General features: G+C 36.8%; 1 non-coding gene across 1 annotated transcript; it reads left to right on the forward strand.

Moving 5' to 3' along the window:
• The first annotated feature begins 1442 nt into the window (after positions 1 to 1442).
• LOC131631090 (small nucleolar RNA R71) lies at positions 1443 to 1549 on the forward strand. Its single transcript, XR_009292608.1, has one exon. It is a non-coding gene; the product is annotated as a small nucleolar RNA R71 (small nucleolar RNA).
• The last annotated feature ends 11442 nt before the right edge of the window (positions 1550 to 12991 follow it).

A 12991-nucleotide genomic window follows, 5' to 3' on the forward strand; every position in this document is an offset into this window, starting at 1 on the left:
CACACCCTATTTATATCACATCTTTATCTGCAATCAATAATAAATACACACGTATGAAAATCAATTATTTCTCTCTCCTAAAGATAAATTTATAAAATTATACAAGTAATCAATAAATTTAATACTCTAATCAACTTTTTTAATTAGCGTAATTTATCTACGAAATCTTATATTTAGGGACGGAGGTAGTAATATATAGGTATATAGTTTTAATAATATTATCCATTTAATGATTTTTTTAAACTAAAAATATTGCAAAATTGTAATAATTGTACATGTTAATATAATTGAAGTATCGTTGTCAACCAAATGAGAATAGTTAAAATACTTTGTGATGTGGTTCGGAAAAGGCGTTTATGTGGCTTTACGTGTATAACAACTATAATAAATTTTGATGATGACAAAGAAAATAAATGGTCAAGGAGAATAAATGATCAAGATGTGGAGTAAGTTATAGATCTCAAATATTTTCTAGGGATGGAGTTAGCAAGTGGTGCAGAACGTACTTTTCTTTTTAAAAAAAAATGACATGGTAAACTGCAAACCATGCAATATTTCTATGAAGTAAAACCACACATTTCTATTAAAGATTCTGGTTTTTATTCAAATTCTCCACAATAAAGCTATCTCATTAATTGTTTGATTTATTTAATAATTCCTAGACCATAAACTACTTATTCATTGCATGTATTAAGTCAACAACTGCAAACTCCATGTGTCAAGAACATTCAGAAGCCGCCAATCTCGATCATCTAGGATTTTAAAAATTATGTTTTCCAATTTAGAATGTTAAAAATTATGTTTTCCAATTTAGAATTTTAAAAATCATGTTTTCCGTTGAATATGCTGTGATTACTTTTTTATGGGACTTTTATCTAATTTTTTATAATATTTGACGTATACGTACATTATTTTATTTTCATTGACAACTGTGAATTTTATCTATTGTATGTTTGTCTATAACTATATAAATTAAATATTATGAAAGTTTGCTAATTACCAATGTGGTCAAACTTGTAAGTTTATTTGATTTTATCATACAATGTTAAACTTGTAAGTTTGCTAATCATCAATTATGAATGCTAAAATTTTTAAATAATTTTGAGTTAATTAAAAGTTTATTGTTATAAGACATTTTTTAATCGGTCAAAGGTTGATTAATTATTGTTATAATATAATTATTTAGGAGGCTTGAGGTAACGGGATATGATACCGATTTTGCAAAAAATCTCCCAAGTCTCCTCAACCTAGTCTCTCTTTCTTCATAGCCTTTATACTTTCTAATCATGCTACAGATTTCAAGTCTTTTCAAAATTTCACAAGGGGTTTAAGTATCGGGTAAACTTAATAACAAGTAGAAAATCATGCATAAAAGACTCGACAACACATGCATAACACTCAATATATACACTACGCTAAATGGTGTGAAAAACCACATCTCTAAACTGTGATGCAGACAAATCCTCATCATATCTTTATACATCTTCTAAGCTTCAAAAAGGCACTCACCATCTTTCGGTCTGAAACAATTTATTTGGCTTCGTAGCATAACCGTTTTACTTGGAGAGAAGTAATATGCAAAGTATGCCTTTTCAGTTTATTCTATGTAGTGATGGAATTTGATGACGGGGACTACATCTAATCTCTGGTTCAGTCCCTCATGAAGTTCGAGTACTTGGCATACAATCAATGAAATGGGGAAATAACAAAAAGTTCCTTAGTTTATACAACGCAACAACGAAGTTACGATATTTACTAACCTAGTGATCTCCAGCAACGACGCCAAAAAGTTGTTAGTTCCGCAAGTGCACGGAAATATCATAGTAATATAAAAGAATGTCGAACCCACATAGACCAATTATCAAATGTGTCGTTATCTATCGTTGCTATGTAAATCTAAGGCTATCAATAACAATTTTGGATGCCGAAGAAATATAGTAAGCTAGTTTTAAGAATTAATATAAAGAAGGCACTACGCCAAATATAAGCTGTAGCAGCGCAGCTACTAAAGTGCTTTTAGCAAAAGCGCTCTCGTATGGTTCGCTAAAAATAAAATTAATAAACAAGGGAAAATGATGCAAAAAAAGCGCTCTGGTAGGGGGGGGGGGGTATGAGAGCGCTTTCAAAAAGCGCTCTGGTAGGGGGGGTATGAGAGCGCTTTTAAAAAGCGCTCTGGTAGGGGGGGTATGAAAGCGCTTTTAAAAGCGCTCTTATAGGGTGGGTGCTACGAAAGCGCTTTTGGGATAAAAGCGCTCTGGTAGGGGGTGTTATTAAAGCGCTTTTGAAAAGCGCTCTGGTAGCCCATTTAAAAAATTATATTTTACAAACACACGCGTTTTGTTTCAGATCCAAAACACGCGAACCTTCTTCTTCCTTTCGTTGCTCCGTCTTCAAACTCCCTCCCTCCAGCAACCGTCTCCTCTCCGTCGTGACTCCCTCACTGCCGCCGTCCTCACTCCCTCTCCAGCCTTCAACCGACTCCGCCGCCGCCTTCCTCACTCCATCTCCAGCCTTCAACCGTCTCTTCTCTGTTTAGGTTAGGGTTTAACCAGTAAGCGCTTCTCTCTCTCTCTCTCTCACTCTCTCTAGATTTTCTTTCTCTCTCTGAAACTTGATCCAATTTTCCTCCATATTCGTCTTCTCTCATATCTGTATTGAACCGCAACAATGAAACTGCAATATTCATTACAGTTTTTCAGGATCTACGTTTTTCATGTTTATACTTTTGATTTTCATGCTTTTTGGTTTTGGTGATGAAATTGAAGTTCTGATTCGTTTGATCTGTGTTTTTCTGGTTCGTTAGGGTTTATTTGAATGGGAGAGGAAATATCGTGATAAGGATGATTGATAATTCTATGAGTAGGCAAGTTACGTTTTCGAAGCGGAGAAACAGTTTGTTTAAGAAGGCCAAGCAGCTTGGAATTTTGTGTGATGTTGATGTAGGAGTTATAATCTTCTCCAGCACTGTACAACTCTATGATTTTTCAGGAATCCAGTTGGTCCAAAGATGCAAGTTAATGGTAGAGGGCATGCGAGAATGATAGACCTACAAGGGCTCCATGTAAGTGAAGCAATTCACGTGCTGAAACATGAACTGGGTGTGCTAAGAGGCACAACCAGAGCTACAGAGCAGCGTTTGCAGGTTTAATTTTCTTTTCTGCTATATCTGTTTCATCAACTTTTACATGATTCAAGATTTTCTATATGTAGTTAGTAATAATCACGTTTTTCTATTGTAGGTTGAGCTTCAAACAGTGGATGGACTGGTAAAGGATAGAACACAATGTGCCCCTGCCGATTATGTTCCACAGAATATGAATCAAGTAATTGTACCCCGAAATCTTCTGTGGCAGGATCCTTCGGGGTACAGTTACTTGATTCATATTCTGTGACACAATACAACATAGCTCAGGTGACTACTGGTTCTCCACTAAAGCATCAATACAACATAGCTCCAGATAATACAAGAAGCGTACATTGGTTGCATAAGAACTCGGAAGTTGTTTCCCATTTAGTTGTTTTGGTTTAGAAATATGTGAATTGGTTTAGTTGTTTTGGTTTAGAAATATGTATATATGTATTTTGATTTACATTAATGGTATAAAATATAATACTTTTTTTGTATATAATCGATATCGATTATAATGGTATATATCGATTAGAAATGATAAATTATAGGTTCATGAAAAAATACTGCCAAAAAATAGTAAATTACATGTTCTGAAATATTGCTGCCAAAAGTGCAGGTTTAGAAATAATAAAAAAATTATAAAAATAATAGACACCCACAAAAGCGCTTTTCCAGAAAAAGCGCTCTCATAGGCCACCCTACGAGAGCGCTTTTTCCAGGAAAGCGCTCTTATAGGGGGGTCTACCAGAGCGCTTTTTTCAGAAAAGCGCTCTTATAGGGGGGTCTACCAGAGCGCTTTCAAAAGCGCTTTTGTTACCTACGCCAGCGCTGGCTTTCACAGCGCTTTTAAAGCCCAAAAAAAGCGCTTTTAAAGCCCACGCGTGTTGTAGTGAGGAGACCGGAATGCGGCCCTCATCGACCAACAATACTCACAAAATTTTATTTTTTTATAACTAAATTCAGATAATTTTTTCTCATAAGAAAATAATTAATTTAAAGGAGCCGTTTTCTTTCGCATAATCGAAATCGGCTTCTAGCCAAAAATTTATGTTCTCGCTTTCGCATGTTCAACATTGTTAAAGTGCAAAGCTATATTTTTACAAATTAATTACTTTTAGTTATTCAAAAAGTTATTTTAAGGTGAAAATTAAGTTTAAATGTATTACCGATTTTCGCATCGCCCAATACCGTATTTTAATCGCATAAACGCCCGCTTTCGTGTGTTCGTTTATATTATTAAAATCCCTTCCTAAAAATAATTATTTTTACAAATTAATTAAAAGATGCTTTCACAGTGCCTACAGTCAAAATATGATTTTTATCAAAGTCGAATATAGGTTCTGTTCTTTCAAATTGGAACCATAATCTTTAGGTTACGTTTTCGCAGTAAACATTTTAATTAAAAATAGATTAAAAAAGTCCCTAAAATAATCTCAATTTAATCATAATTTTTACAACTTATATGCAAGCAACGTCAATACAACGATCCTTACATTCCGAGCTCTAAGAGTTTAGTCGGACATCTTACAAACAGAACATAAACAATACTGATAATAGAATATAAACATTCTAAACATAATAACTATAATAATAAAATAATATAAGCACATGCAAATGGTAGTTAAATAATAAAAGCAATAAATAAGAAACCTTAAATTGCACTGATCATACGTAATAATAAAGAAAAGTTTCAAAAATTGGTACTGAATAATCTTTGATTTTTTTTTGGAAATCTGATGCCCGCAAGATTACAACTCTGACAATTCAGACGTATACTGAAAATTTGCATTATCCAAATATAAGATGCACTTATCTCTTAGTATGGGAAAATAAACGCTTTTATAAAACTGAATTTTTTGCTTAATATAAATACCAAAATCTTGGACACCCAAAATTAAATCCTAAATGTCTATTTATAGAGCTAAAGTTCTTACAGGAATTGCATTAAACGTGCAAGAGTAGTGGGGAAAAATATGGGAGTGAGAAAGATGAAGGTGCATGTAGTGAGCGTGAAAATCGGCTTTTTAGCGTCATGACCTTTTCAAAAGAGGTGTTGTCCAGGTGGGCTCACGGGCGTCAGCCTAGTTGACTGCCTACCCATCAGCCAGTGTTGCTGTTTTTTTTTCTTTCTTCATTTCTTCTCCTCAGTTTGTGCAGGGCCCATCATGCCAATTCTATCCTTGCATTTTGTCGCGTTTTTTTACCACTTTCTCACACCAGCATAAAACTATAAAAAGGGTAAGAAAAAAACATAAAATAGCATGCAAATCGAGTAGAAAACATGATAGATTTCTAAGTTATCAAATTTTAGATTGTCAACGGGACCGACTAAAGCGAATTTTGTTTTGTAACGGTGGTTGTGTTTATCTTTCTTGAACTTGCTCTTTTCATTAGTTCGTAGTATCAGAGATGTCTTGATAGGTGGAATTGTTGTTTTGGTTGGCTATTTTTTTAGTGGATTTTTGCTCTTTCTCATTTCAGGGCCGACCCAAACAATTTGGAAGCCCCGTTCAATTTTAAAACTAGGCGTTTACTATAAAAAAAACACGACAAATTAAAAAAATCACATTTCATTTAATATTGTAAATAAAATTAAATATATAAAAATAAAAAATGATATAGAAATATTATGTAGAAATTCGAGTCATTGAAGTTTAGATTTTTTACGTTTTTTTATTCTTACCATTTTTTATTTATAGAAAAGTTCATACCATTTAATGAAAGGACATAATTATTTGAAATTATTTGATAATACTAATAAGGAAGTGTTGTATTTAACCAACAACCAAAAATTACAAATTTCCAGAGTAAATTTTATCCAGTCTATAATTTAATTACAAATTACAACTTAATTATAAAAACACCTCCACAACCGCTCGGCTAGCCAACCACATGTGATTGAAAATGTAACTAGACATATATAATATTTATTTTTTGTATTTATATTAAGCCTATCAACCAAATATGAGGTCCTAAAAAGTCGGAGGTCCTGTATGGTAGCACTCCCCACACACCCACAGGGCCGACCCTGTCTCATTTGTTATTCCCGCTCTTGCATACTATTTATACTCTATGTTCTTTTATTCTTTTTTGTGAAATTTTATTTTAATAATAGACAAAATACTCATTTCGCTCCCTTAACAATACCGTTGGTGTAACGACCGTTTTTCTTTAATTATTTATTTATGTGAGTTACGTGAATTAATTGTGAATAACGTGTTTATGATATGCTTAATTGATTTTATGTTGTTTTATTTTGGAATTGTTAGTATATAATATAATATAGTAAGTATTGTTGATTATTGGGCCTAAGTTGATATTAGTAAGTGAGGGGTGTCAATTAGAACCCATTAGTAATTTAAGATAGTAAGGGTTTAACAAAACAAGGGTTTTAGGGGTTTTAGACTTAGAAGCTCATTTTGACAAAGTTGTGAAAGAAGAGAAGAGTAGAGTGAAGAGAAAGAGGGGAATCTCATATTGAAGATAGAGTTGTCTTCAATCCAAACCTAAGGTAAGGGTGGGATTCTTTCATGCTAAAGGGATGTATGATGATATTTTGGGTGGGGTTTTGATTATATGTTGTTATCCATGATTATGTAGAAATTGAATAGAGATTGTTAGGGTTCATACTAGATTTCTATGAAATTGTGAGTTTAAGTATGATTGATGATGTTTGTATGAAAACCCATGATTAGAAATAATTTTAGGAACCTTACATGTGTGCTAAATTTGCTTTCAAATGATGTATGGATGGAGTATGGGTTAATGGGTGTTGTAGGAGGGGATTAGGGAAGAAAAATGATGAAATCTGAGTTTTCACGCATCTTAAGTCGACCTATGCAGAACCTGAGTCGACCAAACAATACAAAAAGCCAAAAATCTATTTTTCCTCCAGTTAGGTCGACCTAGAGGAGTTTTGAGTCGACCTAAAGTAGTTTGCGTCGACCTGGGAGATGTTTGCGTCGACCTAGGGGTTCAATTTTGAGCAGATTTTGTAAAGACCATAACTTTTGATCCGTAACTCCGTTTTAAGTGCCGTTTGGACCTACGTGAAGTCCTAATTGATGTCTTTCTATTGAATATGCTTATTATATATTTGGAAACTCTTGGAATCTCCTTGAATTAGATTTTGTTGACATTGGATATCCAGAATTGATTATGTCGTTTATGTTGATCATGTCGTATACGTATATTATGTTGTTTGAGTCGATTATGTCGTTAAGTGTGATTGCGAATGTGCATCATTGAGTCACATTCATTGCATTGTTTAAGACGGCCCTAGTGGCAATTGTTTGAGATGGCCCTTGTGGCGAATGTTTGAGACGACCCAATGGCAATTATTTGAGACGGGAGTTTTACTCCAATGGTACCACATGCATTTGCATTGTTCGAGTTGCATAAGTAAAGTCGTGTGATGAGTCGTATTTGAATAATTGTGTGTGCATGACATGAATGTTATCTTATGTCGATTTGATGGTTGTTTCGTTGAGCATATGTGCTAAATTCCTATGTATGCCTTAATTGAGATTGATATTATTGTTGTGAATGATGTGAATATGAGTAAGTGATATATGTTGAGAAGTGGTGACCGATGTATGATTATTTCTCCGCTTTGAATATTATCATACGCTTCTTTATAATGAATGATATCTCACCCCTTCTGTTTGAATGTTGCCCTCCGTTGGTAACGTGCAGGTAATGACGCGGAGTAGTCGTGTACCTATAGCTCGAGTCGGTGTGTGTCAATGCTTTGATACGTAGCACTCGGGGAACATTGGATTACTTGTTTACGTCTTGTTTCTTGCGTTTATCCTTGTTGAACTTTGTCCTTATGTTATGCTAAGACTTGTTAGATGTATTGTGCCGTGTTTGGCCTTGACATTATGAGTTGTATGGTTGTTGACTTGTGATTTTCCGCTGCGATGCAAGTACTTGATTTGATGGCAATGATTAATGATTTCGATATTGTTCTCCTACACGTGTCCTATGTATCTAAGTGATTGAGCAGGATATATGTATGCGATGTTCGTTGTTTAAAATGTGACGCTCCGAATCGTTATGTTCTAATTGCTTGAAATTTTGTACTCTGATATTCCTGTTAATTGCGGGGTAGATTTGGGGTGTTACATTAGTGGTATCAGAGCAGGTTGGTCTTGTCCGGCCATGTGTCGTGTCGTAGTGTAGTCTAATAAGCTTTTATTGTTGTTTGTGCTGATTGCTTTTGTGTTGTAGTGAAGACTTGTGATGGCTGGAAGGAATGATGTTGCGATAGCTGCTGCTTTGGAAGCAATGGCTCAAGTTTTGGAGAACCAACAGCATGGTGGAGAGGGTGATGCTTCTCGGAGTTTGGCTACCTTCCAAAGAGAGAACCCTCCTGTGTTTAAGGGAACTTATGATCCTGATGGCGCTTTGACATGGCTTAAGGAGATTGAGAGGATTTTCCGTGTCATGGATTGCACTCCTGAACAGAAGGTTCGGTATGGGACTCATATGCTAGCAGTTGAGGCGGATGATTGGTGGCTAGAGACCCGTAGGAGATTGGAAGCGAGTGGTGAAGGGATCTCATGGATTGTATTTCGCATGGAGTTCTTATGGAAGTACTTTCCTGAAGATGTCCGTGGCAAGAAGGAAATTGAATTCCTTGAGCTAAGTTAAGGGAACAAATCTGTTGTGGAGTATGCTGCTAAGTTTGGTGAATTGGCTAAGTTTTACCAATACTATGATGGACCGAATGGTGAGTTTTCCAAGTGCATTAAGTTTGAGAATGGGTTGCGTCCAGAGATTAAGAAAGCAATTAGTTACCAGAAGATTCGTATCTTTGCTGATTTGGTTGATTGTTGTTGGATCTATGAAGAGGATAACAATGCTCATTATCGTGTGATAAGTGAGAAAAGGGGTAAGGGTTATCAAGGTCGTGGTAAGCCTTATGAAGATTCGAGTGGAAAGGGCAAGCAGAAAGCAATTGAGGGTAAGAGAACTAGTGGGGGAGATGCTCCTGCTGGTATTGTATGCTTCAAGTGTGGCAAGGTTTGTCACAAGAGCACGTCGTGTAACGTTGATGCTAGAAGATGCTACCGTTGTGGGAAGTTTGGTCATGCATCGTCCGATTGTACGCATAAGGATATGGTGTGTTTCAACTGTGGTGAAGAAGGACATATTGGAAGCAAGTGTCAGAAACCAAAGAAGGAACAATCTAGTGGAAAGGTGTTTGCCTTGTCAGGAACTCAGACCACTAGTGAGGATTCGCTCATCAGAGGTACTTGTTTCATTAATAACATTCCTTTAATTACTATTATTGATACCGGTGCTTCTCATTGTTTTATATCTGCTGATTGTGTTAATCGATTGGGTCTTGTGTTGTCTGCCATGAACGGAGAGATGGTTGTCGATACTCCGGCTAAGGGTTCGGTGACCACTTCTCTTATGTGCTTGAAGTGTCCCGTGTCGATTTTTGACAGAGACTTTCTTGTTGATTTTGTGTGCTTGCCGTTGAGAGGTTTGGATGTGATCTTGGGGATGAACTGGTTAGAGCATAACCGTGTTCACATAAATTGATATGATAAGTCTGTGAGGTTTATTTCTCCTGAAGAGGAAATCTTAAGGTTGTTATCGACCAGACAGTTTCGTTTGTTGATGAAAGAAGATGTTCAAGTGTTCGCATTAGTTGCTTCGATGTCTGTTGAGAATCAGGCTGTAATAGAAAGGTTGAAGGTAGTATGTGAATTTCCTGAAGTTTTCCCTGATGAAATTCCTGATGTGCCGCCTGAGAGAGAAGTTGAGTTCTCCATTGATCTTGTACCTGGTACTAGACCTGTGTCTATGGCACCGTACAGGATGTCTGCTTTAGAATTGTCTGAATTGAAGAAGCAGTTGGAAGAATTGCTTGAGAAGAGGTTTGTGAGACCTAGTGTGTCGCCGTGGGGAGCTCCAGTGTTATTGGTTAAGAAGAAAGATGGAAGTATGAGACTTTGTATTGATTATCGTCAGTTGAATAAGGTGACAATCAAGAACAAGTATCCGCTTCCAAGAATTGATGACTTGATGGATCAATTGGTTGGTGCTCGTGTGTTTAGCAAGATCGATTTGAGGTCGGGTTACCATCAGATTAAAGTGAAAGATGAGGATATGCAGAAGACGGCTTTCAGAACACGTTATGGACATTATGAGTATTCAGTGATGCCCTTTGGTGTTACTAATGCACCTGGAGTATTTATGGAGTACATGAACCGTATTTTTCATGAGTATCTGGATCGTTTTGTGGTGGTGTTCATTGATGACATTTTGATTTACTCTAAATCAGAATCAGATCATGCTGAGCATTTGAAGTTGATATTGCAAGTCTTGAAAGAGAAGAAGTTTTATGCTAAGCTATCCAAGTGTGAGTTCTGGCTGAAGGAAGTTAGTTTTCTGGGGCATGTCATTTCTGGTGATGGCATTGCCGTGGATCCGTCTAAAGTTGATGCAGTGTTGAGATGGGAAACTCTTAAGTCGGCTACCGAGATTCGAAGCTTTTTGGGACTAGCTGGCTATTATAGAAGGTTCATTGAAGGTTTCTCTAAGTTAGCCCTTCCGTTGACTCAGTTGACTTGTAAGGGTAAGGCTTTCGTGTGGGATGTTTCTTGTGAAGATAGTTTTACCGAGTTGAAGAAAAGGTTGACGTCGACACCGATTTTGATATTGCCTAATCCGGAAGAATCATTCGTGGTCTATTGTGATGCTTCTAAGATGGGTTTAGGAGGTGTGCTCATGCAAAATGGTAAGGTTGTTGCTTATGCATCGAGACAGTTGAGAGTTCACGAGAAGAACTATCCTACACATGATTTGGAACTTGCTGCTGTAGTGTTCGTGTTGAAGATTTGGAGGCATTATCTTTATGGTTCTAGATTTGAAGTCTTTAGCGACCATAAGAGCTTAAAGTATTTGTTTGATCAGAAGGAATTGAATATGAGACAACGAAGGTGGTTAGAACTGTTGAAAGATTGTGATTTCAGTTTGAATTATCATCCAGGAAAGGCTAATGTTGTTGCCGATGCTTTGAGTCGCAAGACTTTGCATATGTCGGCAATGATGGTTAAGGAGTTGGAATTACTTGAGCAATTTCGAGATATGAGTTTGGTATGTGAAGTGACCCCTAAGAGTGTTCGATTGGGTATGTTGAAGATTAACAATGACTTTCTGGATAGTGTCAGAGAAGCCCAAAAGTTGGATGTGAAATTGGTTGATTCGATGATTGGAGTCGATCAAGCTGAGAATGGTGATTTCAAGTTAGATGTGCATGGTGTGTTGAGGTTCCGTGATCGGATTTGTATACCTGATGATGTGGATTTGAAAAGATCTATTCTTGAGGAAGGTCATAGGAGTAATCTGAGTATTCATCCCGGAGCTACGAAGATGTACTAAGATTTGAAGAGTTTGTTTTGGTGGCCTGGAATGAAGCGTGACATAGCTCAGTTTGTGTATGCATGTTTAACTTGTCAGAAGTCGAAGGTTGAACATCAGAAGCCTGCTGGTTTAATGCAACCGTTGGAAGTCCCGGAATGGAAATGGGATAGTATTTCCATGGATTTTGTGACAAGTTTGCCGAATACCATGAGAGGACATGATTCGATTTGGGTGATTGTTGATAGGATTACGAAGTCGGCTCATTTCATACCTATTAACATCACTTATCCGGTTTCGAAGTTGGCGGAAATTTATGTCCGTGTGATTGTGAAGTTGCATGGTGTTCCTTTGTGTATTGTTTCGGATAGAAACCCGAGGTTCACTTCGGATTTTTGGAAGAGTTTGCAAGAGGCGTTGGGTTCTAAGTTGAGGTTGAGTTCGGCGTATCATCCTCAGACAGATGGTCAAACGGAGAGAACGATTCAATCTTTGGAGGATTTGTTGAGATTTTGTGTTCTTGAGCACGGAGGTACGTGGGATACTTATCTTCCATTGATAGAGTTCACATACAACAATAGTTACCATTCGAGTATCGGTATGGCACCGTTTGAAGCGTTGTATGGTCGGAGATGTAGGACTCCGTTGTGTTGGCATGAAACGGGTGAAAGTGTAGTACTTGGACCTGAGATTGTTCGAGAAACTACCGAGAAGGTTAAGTTGATCCGTCAGAAGATGAAGACTTCGCAAAGTAGGCAGAAGAGTTATCATGACAAGAGGAGGAAATATTTGGAATTCAAAGCTGGTGATCATGTATTCTTGAGAGTTACGCCGGTTACCGGTGTAGGAAGAGCCTTGAAGTCGAAGAAGCTAACTCCTCGTTTTATTGGACCGTATTAGATTTCAGAGAGGGTTGGTAATGTGGCGTATAGGGTGGCTTTACCGCCTAATCTTTCGAATTTGCATGACGTTTTTCATGTGTCGCAACTTCGAAAGTATGTTTCGGATCCTTCGCATGTGATTCATATGAACGATGTGCAAGTGCGGGATAATCTCACGGTGGAGACTATGCCTATAAGGATTGAGGATCGCGAGACGAAGACGCTTAGAGGCAAAGATATTGCTTTGGTGAAGGTCGTTTGGTCGGGAACTACCGGCGAAAGTATGACGTGGGAATTGGAGAGCAAGATGCGCGAGTCGTATCCTGAGTTATTCGAATGAGGTAATTTTCGAGGACGAAAATATTCTAAGTGGGGGAGAGTTGTAACGACTGTTTTTCTTTAATTATTTATTTATGTGAGTTACGTGAATTAACTGTGAATAACGTGTTAATGATATGCTTAATTGATTTTATGTTGTTTTATTTTGGAATTGTTAGTATATAATATAATATAGTAAGTATTGTTGATTATTGGGCCTAAGTTAATATTAGTAAGTGAGGGGTGTCAATTAGAGCCCATTAGTAATTTAAGATAGTAAGGG

The sequence above is a fragment of the Vicia villosa genome, unplaced genomic scaffold, assembly GCF_029867415.1.
Source record: "Vicia villosa cultivar HV-30 ecotype Madison, WI unplaced genomic scaffold, Vvil1.0 ctg.000772F_1_1_1, whole genome shotgun sequence".
Classification (NCBI taxonomy): Eukaryota; Viridiplantae; Streptophyta; class Magnoliopsida; order Fabales; family Fabaceae; genus Vicia; species Vicia villosa.